Source organism: Schistosoma mansoni, chromosome 4, assembly GCF_000237925.1.
Source record: "Schistosoma mansoni strain Puerto Rico chromosome 4, complete genome".
Classification (NCBI taxonomy): Eukaryota; Metazoa; Platyhelminthes; class Trematoda; order Strigeidida; family Schistosomatidae; genus Schistosoma; species Schistosoma mansoni.
This window is the reverse complement of record NC_031498.1, coordinates 6,352,322-6,363,181: the sequence shown is the minus strand read 5'-3', so window position 1 is coordinate 6,363,181 and position 10,860 is coordinate 6,352,322.

Sequence of the window (10,860 nt, the reverse complement as noted above, 5' to 3'; positions counted from 1 at the left end):
TCAGTTAGATGTACCTGTATACCAGAGTTGATGTTTAACGTTTGACTTGAACGATTTTGGGTTCAAGTCCTAATGTGAACATCAACTCTGGAATGTAGGTACATCCACAACATAATTCATATATGCACAAGTTCTTCTAATATCAATGAGAAAACGTTAGAATTCAAACATGAATAGATAACTTGGATTTATTCAACATACCTAGCTTTTTGTAATCTAAACATGACAGATTTATCATATAACTCGTTCGACTGTGATTCTTTATTAAATGACTGTAGTAGTAATTAAAAAAAAGAAAAACGGAAAGAAAAAAACAAAAAAGAAAAAATGAGAATGAGATTTTCTAAAATGCATCCGTTTTTCACTTGAATAGTCATATTTGATCCAAATCACTGACAAATATACTTGATGTTGTTTACTTGTATCTTCCCATTGTTATTTAAGACTACAATTGATAGGTCTTTTATTGGCATATGTGCATCCTGTGCGAACTGTCTCGATATTACCCTAAATTACAAACTTTATAAGCAAAGATGGATAGTGGATAACAGTAGAATCCAATAAGAGACTGACCACTATAAGCAACTATGCAGGCATGTTCGGAATGCGATTCTCTCCCTCGAAGTGCAAAATGTTACTTCAGGATTGGGTTGCATCGACACCTGAACTAATGATAGGGAGTGAAGTAGTTGAGCGTGTAGACCACTTCACTTATCTTGGAAGTCTCATCAGCCCTTGTGGTCTGGTATGTGACGAAATCTCAGCACGGATACAGAAGGCTCGTCTAGCTTTCGCCAACTTGCGTCATTTATGGCGTAGGCGAGATATCCGTCTAGCAACCAAAGGACGGGTTTACTGTGCAGCAGTTCGCTCCGTCCTACTCTATGGCAGTGAAACATGGCCAATAAGAGTAGAGGATATTCGTAGGCTACTAGTGTTCGATCATAGGTGTCTTCGAAGCATTGCTCGTATATCCTGGGACCACCGGGTAAGTAATGCAGTTGTTAGGAAACGAGTACTAGGTAGGGATGGCAAATCGATTGATGAAGTAGTGAAACTTCATCAGTTGAGATGGCTGGGACATGTGTTACGTATGCCCGACCACCGACTGCCCCGACGTGCAATGTTTCATGGTGTAGGAGTAGGTTGGAAGAAAGCTAGGGGTGGCCAGACCAAAACGTGGCACAAATCAATGAAGTCACTGACAAGTGGACTGGGCCATGTTGGTAGGTGTAGACTACCTGGTTGGGATTCGCGAGATGACAGCAACCGATGGTTAGAGACCTTGAATGACATGGCTCAAAATCGTTTGCAATGGCGAAGATGCATCCACTCTTTGTGTTCTACCAAATTCTAATCTTCTGAATTCCTCATGTCTTTATCTTTTTCTCTTTCCAAATTTATTTCACTGTACTATACTCCTTCAATAATTTCTTGAAACCCCTAATCTTTTGGATTTCTGATTATACTCCTACTACTTCTACCACTATGGGATTTGAATCGACAACTGCATCTCTGTGCTAATGTGGTATGGCAACTCGAACTGATGTACGTACGTACGAAGTTCTACGTTGTGACTGACTGACTGATATTGCTCTGTAGTTTGTTATGTTTTACTTTACGGCTACGAAACCTGACCAGTAATGGTAGAAGATATCCTTAAGTTACTAGTATTTGACCACAGATGTCTTAAAAATATATTTCGCATCTGCTGGGATCACCGGGTAAGTAATAGTGAGGTTAGACGCATGGTTTTAGGGAATGATTGTGGATCTGCATTGACTAAGATGGTTGAGCCACATTTTACGTATGCCTGAACACCGATTACCACGACACGCAATACTGACTAGTGTTAGAGACGGAAGAAAGTTAGGGGCGGCCAAACCAAAACGTGGCATCAGAGCTTGAAGTCACTAGCTTCTGGTCTGGGCCATGTTGGTAAATGCAGACTACCAGGTTGGGGTCCGCGCGGCCATTGTAACTAGTGGTTGGAGATTCTGTTTGACATGGTTGAGCATCGATCACAATGGCGCAGGTGTATACACTCGTTTCCTTCCCTTAAAGTGTGAGATTAAAATTGCTTTATATCTGTCTTCTTGCCTGTACTATATACTTATATACAACTTTTCTTTTATATATTACTACCGTTGAAGTAACTACTTCTATGAATTTGGTGTTCATCTTGTTGTGCTAACGAGGTGTGGCAACTTGGACTGATGCATATATGTGCGTGGTTTTACGTTGTAGCTGACTGACTGATGAAAAGCATTTATTCTTTGATTACTCCGAAAGGGACATAACTGTATACATGATCACAATTAAAGTGTTTTATTATTTCTAGAACTGATTGGTCATATTTATCCAAAATTCTAGAAAATTCAACTTACGAGCTGGAATTATTGCGTCAACCCAAACATGATGCATATGAGGACCTGAAATATTTCAGGTTATCGACAGCGAAACGTTAGTTTCACTGATTATGTATAGACCGGTAGTAGATCTATCACCAATACATACGCTATGCTAGATAGGCGCTACACTTTGTTATTAGATTACATTTGATTCACCTTACAGGACTTTTTTTTATATTCTAATTTGACAGTAGCAGTATGTGAAATCTTTTCTGGGAGATCTGTATAAAACAGCGTAGCGAAAAGCTTGGTCGGTTTTTGCAAACTATCAGTACAAGCAAACATATCTGACCGGTTTTCATGAAAAAAGCAAATTTATTGTAAGAGTGCCTGAACATAAAGAAAAATAATGTAGTTGCCCTCTGGGTTTAGAGGTTCATCTCAGTGGATAATAAATTAAAGTCATATTACGTAGTTTATGTGAGTAATAGTTAGTCAAAATGGACCTCACTTTGAAGGAGCATCATACTAATTATGTGTAACACGTGCACGTTTATTGGAGTTTGTGAATAATAAAAAATTGTACTATTGGGAAGCCCTCAATGTATGGTATAGTAACTAAAAAGTCATTGGAGTAAGTTTGTTCACATAAATAGAAAATGAATAATTTCGAGTTTTTCTTTTGTCTTCGTTGTTTTATACAGCATACTTCTAAACATAATCAACACACAAGGATATTTCGAAAGTGCTTAAAACGTGAACTACAGAGTTCAGTGAATTGAAGATAAGAATAACGGTGTCATAATTCAAACTTTAAAATCAACTCTTATGCTTAAATGAATTCAATATCATGACTTATTATTCGTCCCTTTGAAAATGAAATGACAATATTGAACCAAAGGATCAGCTTTATTTTGTTCAACTGAATTATATACATATTTATTTTTGAATGAATGTAATGGGTGAATGATCAAGTCTTTGAATAATGCTTAGAATACGGCAGTCTATTATGTGAGTGTCTTGAATTAAAGGTGTAAACAGGTTAACAGACTGAACCAGTTTCATGCTATCATTTTACTCCTTGTCTACTTTTATTTACATATTTTTTTCAATGAAGAAACCTATTTCCTCATGGAAATAACTACTTAGAATGTTTGAAACCGGAAATTAATTAAGCTTTTGTCTTCAATGTTAAACTATCTGAAACAAACGTTCAAGGTGTAGTATTTGTTGATTCTCTCTGGCTGATCTATAAAATTTCCTCAAAAAATATTATAAATATTTTCTAACAGTTTCTTTTTCTGATGGTTAAGTTTATTAGCCATAATTAGGTAAATATTTTTTAATTAAAAATCATTTTCATTGTGCATGGAATTTTTAAATCATACATTTATCATGATGTAATTGATTAGAATTTTGTTCTATTTGTTTTTGCCCAATAACTCATCTGAAAGTCTTTTTGAACTAGTTTTTTTCTTATTCGCATTGAACGATATAAACTTGTGTTAATTTGTTTACTCTGAAGAATTGGCTAATATTAAGTCACCAAACGTCAGAAATACAATCCTTCTATTCATTGAGATAAAACAAAATATATATATATAATTACTATTAAATTATAATTGAACAACAGTTTATATAAATCCAAGAAACCTTCTGTAAATTCTCTTACTCGAATTATGATTGAAGAAATTTTGTTTATTTTGTTCCATTTCTTGATACGATTATATTTTTATTACACAAAAATAATTTAGTCACTTTCTTTTTTATATGATGAAAATATTTCACTTTGACGAGGTTTATTAATTTATTTTGAAGCAGTAACATTCCCTTTTGTTCTGAAACTTAAAATATAGCAAAAAAAAATAAAACTTTTAATCAATCAGAGTTTCTATTTACCAACGGCTTTTTTTAAAAACTCGTCTGTTAGTATGATTTACAACACTATCTGAGGCTAATCCTTAAACTAAATAGCTGCACTTCTGTTTTGTATGTGAAGAAGCAATTTCTATAAAGATTTTTAAGGCAACTTGTAATATTTCCCTCTCTCAAGCTTAGTCATAATATCAGCTGATATAAACTATTAGAACACACAAATGAGAATATAATAAAGGTAAAATGATATTTTATATTATTTCACTAGATAACTTGATGCGTATATAATATATATGTATAATGACGTGCGAGCCCAGTCAAAAGTGAGATAATAAATCACTGATAATAAGGCGTCAATGTTACGTCATTACAAATTGTCCGAATTTGAAAATGTAGTTCATAGAGTTCAGATTCAGTGGTCAGAGGGTATTATTTTTAGATGGAGATCCGCGGATCTTTAATAAGAATATTTCGAGGTGTTCAGAGAAACAAAAAGTTTCTAAGCGAGGACAAAACAACTTATGTGACGTTGTAGATAACAAGGATAGGTTGATTATAGCAGAGATTTTCATATGAATGAAGTGTATTTTTCTTATTTATTTACAGACTTTGTTTTAATCTTTATAGGTAAAAAAATAAATTCAAATATGAAGCGGAAGTTTGTAAATAGGCATGTTCTTTTTATCCCATGCAGTTGTAATTCAGACTTTATAAAGAGGGTTCTATGACGAGGTTGACCAGTCTGAAATAAATTATCATTTTTTATAGCACATGAAGTTAGCTTCAATATTCCGTTGTTCCATGAAAGATAAAAACTTATTGATGTTATCTTAACTGCATAAAATTATTTAACAGAAAGTTTAACTCAGAAAATCCTTAGATCGCAGAATGTAATCCATTATTAGCTTACTTTTACGTTAAGAACAGAGGGAAATAAAAAATATGTTCTACTTTGATCCAGTAGTTATAGGACCGAAAAATGAAAACCCATGGTCATTCAGAGAGAAAAGAGAAAATAGAGTAAAATCAAACAAGATGAGAGGAAATAGATCAAAACACTGACTTCTCCAGAGTGATTTTAGGCACTTTCTTAGCATATAACCGCCTCAGATAACACTATGTTTATCTTTAAACGTAAAAGACTTTTACCAGCTATTCAATAAATACAACTTAAAATAGCTGTTGAATTTCCCAAGGATAGATCATCTACAATTAGTATCGATTGAAATAATATTCTATCGACTGCACAGTTTAGTACTTTAGAGCATGGCTCTTTTCCTTAAATCATTATTAATGTAAGGTCATTCAAACATATCAGTTTTATGCAACTTGCTAATCTCGTTAGGTATTTTGTCAAGAGGTAATCCAGTAGTCAGAACATAAATTATTGGGATTACAAGTTCGAAAATTGGATTAATTTGTTCCAGATTATTGGGGGATTTCATAATCCCCCACCCACATTGTATCGTGTAAAATATCACGAAGTTAGAAAATATTTCCAATTCTAATTTTCTTACAGTAAGATTATAGTCATTATTTTAAGTACTGTGTTACTTTTTAATTAAATGACATTATGGTAATTTTCTCATAAAGATAATTATTTGTATTATAAAATTTCGTGAGAAAGACGGAAGTTAGTTCTTCTATTTTCGGCTTGTAATTCGTACCTGTAAGTTGTAACCTTGTTAAAAAACATCGAAATTAATTAGGAAATCATCCATTTCCGAAGTGATTTTTATGTTAACGAGTTTTTTTTATTCAGTGTCTAATGGAAGTCTCATATGGAATAAGCTCATGAATGGTCGCCAATACAACTGAGCTAATAAATTGGACAACTCTGAAAGCTGTTTGAAAAGAATTCTGAAATAATTGTTTTGTATGTTTTTTGAGTCAATATATTAGAGGCCTTGGTTTATTGTTGTTTCAGAACAGAAAGTATTCAGTATACAGATATTTGGTTGAAACCGTATTTTAGTCTCAAATTCAAGGTTTCTGGTTTAAATTGTATTTAACTGGTGTATTAACGCTTCAGTTCATTAGGTTAAAAAATAAAGCACCCGAATAATTTATCAATGAAATTTTTTTTCACAAAATTATGAACACTAAAGATTAAAAATAATTTGCACAAAATCCAATAAAATATTTAAGGTGCCTCGAAATAATTAAGATCTGATGTTTCAAAAATTAAAACAACTGTTAACAGAGCAGTGTTCCATGGAACTCGCAGGTCGACATAGAACTTCATTCATGGAACTTTTTTAATTTAAGAAAAAGTATCAAGTTCATATGATATAAACATGGAGATTTTAACTATACATTGAATACCAAAACATTATGTTATGTACCGCAGTATTGATCCTAATACGTTTGAATAAATTTTCTAGAAAGTACCTCACCCAGTTTCTGATGCATTATATATATATATATATCAAATATTTGACAGGATCTCTGTTTGCTACGCAGATAAAAGATAATAGAGAACAGTGAAAATGACTTTGCTGTTTATTAGTCAATAAAATTTGTGCATAGACCTAAGCATTTTCTTACATATTTGACAGAATTGCATTCCTATTTTTTTCAGAGTAACAATTTCACATACACATCAATCATTAAATTATGTAACAAAAATAGTTTGAGTTTAACTTTATTTATTTTTATTAAATAAATGTAAAAGTTGAAGCTAACTGTTTATTTTTGAATAAATATAATGTAATTTTAAAGTAATAGGTTTTGGTACTGAACATTAAAAAAAACTCAACATCAACTAACAGGTCTCAAATAGATTGGAACACCTATCCTGAATGTCGTTGCTAGCCGCATCCCATCTATTCTATACCAGCATATTTTCATAATAATAATAATAAAGATTATGTATTTGCGTGAGTTTAAAGCTATTCACTATTAAAATTATAACGTGTAACTTCCAGGTTATTGGTGAAATAAAATTAATAATTTTGAAATATCTAGTAAGTAATGTTAGCTTGAATAAGTTCGTACTTGATTTGAAACCGTGAAAATAATAAACAGAATATATATAAGATGGATGGTGGCTAGCAGTGGAATCCAGGACGCGCGTTTCGTCCTATTTGGGACTCGTCACTTGGATGTACCTGCATCTTAGAGTTGATGTTCACTCTGGGACTCGAACCCAGTACCAATCACTTCAAATGCCATCGCATTATTCACTCAGCTACTGAGTCTTGATAGCCACTTGCTTGTGCAATGGGGGGAAGTTTAAATTCACTTAGAGACTGACCAGTTGCAGTCCTAAACACTAATGGGAAGATTCAAACAAACTATACCATGTGAATTCAGAATATATATATATAAGGTGAGGGAATTGATAGTCCAATTACAAATATTTAGTCAAATATTATACAATTTATGAAATGTTATAAAATGAATTTGAAGTAACATGTGCTAATGAAATTCTTCACGTGTTTTTATGATCGATTATATGAATGACACAAAGTTATGTGAATTATGGTTATAATATAATATTTTAATAACATAAATTTAGGCCATAAAAAGTACAAAGGTGAAGGTAATCTTGTGTGATAAAGATGACTTTTGACTTATTAGGCTTAAGGTTGGCCAAGGTAAAAGAAATGACTGTACATATTTATTATCATCACACAGAGCTCCGGATTTTTAATCCAACTAATTGATTGAGGAATTTAAATTTGACAGATTTTGGCATATAATTAATCACATGTTAAACGATCGAAAATGAAAGATTTATGTTAGTATTATAAAATTAAAGAGATTTGAATACGTGATTTTTCTAAGTTTTTCGCAGCACACTGTTAAGTTGTGGAATTTGTCAAGTTTTCTATCAGTGATTAATGCATTTTTCGATAAATAACAGAATTAATTCATCGATTGATGAATAAAGAATAATGCTTAGAATTTATACCTAACTGCACTGTTGTATTATATGTTAATTAAACTACCATAAAATGGATTCGTTACTCAAGAAATCGTTTGTTCATTATGATGGGCAGATATATCAAATGTTTTCTGAGGTTCTGTTATGAAATGTGCCTACATAGAATAAACTATCCTTTGTTTCAATAAAAAAACAACCTACTTCACTATTTTTGTTATTAATTTCTGTACAAAATATGCTATAAACAGTGATAGTGCTGATAAGTTTAAGGCTCATCAAAATATTAACAATGAAGGGCTTACATAGTATTTTTCAAACACGATTTCAGTTTAATTCAATGTCGTTTTTTAATGTTTCAGTTCATGTTTCGAATGACGTGAGAATATGTCTAAACTTTGAAAATCGAGGAGAAGATGATCAACAAAATATATTCTTGTTGATATAATTTAGAAAAAATAAGAGAAGACAAATAAGTTTTTCAGTGTAAATTGCAGTTAAGGATAGTTTACACCTTATCCTCATGCATTTGTAAACTTTTTGAAGGTTGATGGTAGTAAGGTTTTGTTGAAAAAGTAGTTGTTTCAAGTTAGAAATTTAATGTAGGACAATTATTCTCAGAAATAATTGATCAAGGTTTTTGGTATTCAGGGCTATATTCATTTAGCGTATTTTGGAGCACTCATTATGGATAGATGCTTTGATATTGATTACTGTTTCAAGGTTTTGATATATTATCATATATATGAAGACTAAGATGTGGTCATATTCAAATAAAGAGTCGGAAACTGAATGAGATGTCCGTCTTGGATTGCACTGTTAACCACAATTCAGAAATGAGTCATAAGGTAGGTGAAATTTATTAGTCTTTGACAAACAATGAAGACGAAATAAATGATCTCACTTTGAAATGACTATTTAATTCTGCGATCCTGAACGCTGTGTGATTTATTTGATTAAGATTTAATATCTGAAAATAATATGGAACTTAAGATTTTCATATCGTGATGCCATTGTAGTTTAAGTACTTAGTGTTTATGCACCATATATTTTGTCTATAAGTTCTAATGATATCTTAGATCCTTTAAGTATGTTCAGTAAGTAGTAGTAACCATTATTTGCATAAGTTGGTATATATTCATGCTTCTGGATGCCTTGACACCTGGAAAAACGATAACATTTTATCTTACTAAATTAGGTAAGTAGTGTTTTTCACCTAAAAGGTTGGTTGATTTCGCTTAAGTTTTCATAATCTCCAGTAATTGTCCTTAATGGGATTACAGCCAATTTAAATGTAAATTTATTCACTCAAATTTCTATTGTGATATATATGGCATTATGTATGTAGTATTTTAAACAGTGAATGTTGAGTTGTTTACTGTTTATTGATTTACTAATGTTTATTGATAGTGAAACTAAAATAATTCTAACTTTATTTGGTTACAATAGATTTGTGTCAAAAAGTAATCACCGTGCTCAACATATGACTTAGAAAAGCGCAAAACTTAATGAAAGGATTAGACTATTATTTGTTCCAACGTCTTATACAGTATTACGGAGAACTGTCATTATTTTACAACCTCAAGTGGTGTCCGGCAAGGTTGTCCACGATCCCCATTTTTGTTTAACTTCATTATAGACCTATTGCTGGAAATAACGCCCTCGTCATCTGGATTTTCGGGCATTGATCTAATACCAGGAGGTCCACTTGTCAACTTGGAATACGCAGATAATATAGTCCTGTTTGGTGGAGACGCTGATAAAATGCCGAGTCTTTTAATAGCACTGAGTAACAATGCCAGGACATTTGGGATGCGTTTCGCCCCCTCTAAATGTAAATTGTTGCTCCAGGACTGGCCTGCATCAACACCTAAACTGAGTCTGATCAACCCTTATAGGTTGGTGTCTGACGAAATCTCTGCACGGATTCAAAAAACCACTATGGCGAAGGTGAGATACCCATCTATCAATTAAGGAACGAGTATACTGAGCAGCAAATCTTTCTGTTTTAATTTATACAGTTATTTGAACATTAAGCTCTGAGAAAAAAATTCACTGTGCGTTCTTATTTACTGGTACCAATACCAAGGTTGGACTTGATAGTTTCAAATAAATTGAGCCATGTATAGAGAGTAAATGATACATATATTTTTTTCATATCTCAATGAGTTGAAAAATTGTATTTCTGATGTTCCGCGACTTGCTTGCATTTAATTGTTATTTATTAATATGATGAAGGTGAATTTACTTATTATTCACTTTGGAATTGATTTTTCCATCTATGACAACAAAACGTTTAGTAGATTTCCTCAAATCAACAGCCTAATATTTATTGAAAAACTTAGAAAACTGTGATACAACGATCAATATTCAAGCATAAATAAGTGATGTTAGCATGAAGTATTGGTAATAGAATCTGGGATTATTCTTGGATAGAATGATCAGTTCTATGAATTAAAACTAAACTTATTTGATTAAAGAGTGAATTTAATCAACAAAATATAATTGAGTTATGGTTTAGTCGAGTTTGTAATTATTTTTGTTGGGGAGACCCATAAAATTCCTAGAAGAAAGCCCATGGGGGCCCTGTGAACGTTGAAAAACATTTTATCCAAACAGCATTGAATAGAAGTTTGTCGGAAACATCTAGCAAATGATGAGTCACGTGTCACATCTCTGATTGATTGATTACCTATACTGCTACTATGTTCAGAAAGGTTCCAGAACTTTCCAGAAGCCAAACGCCAT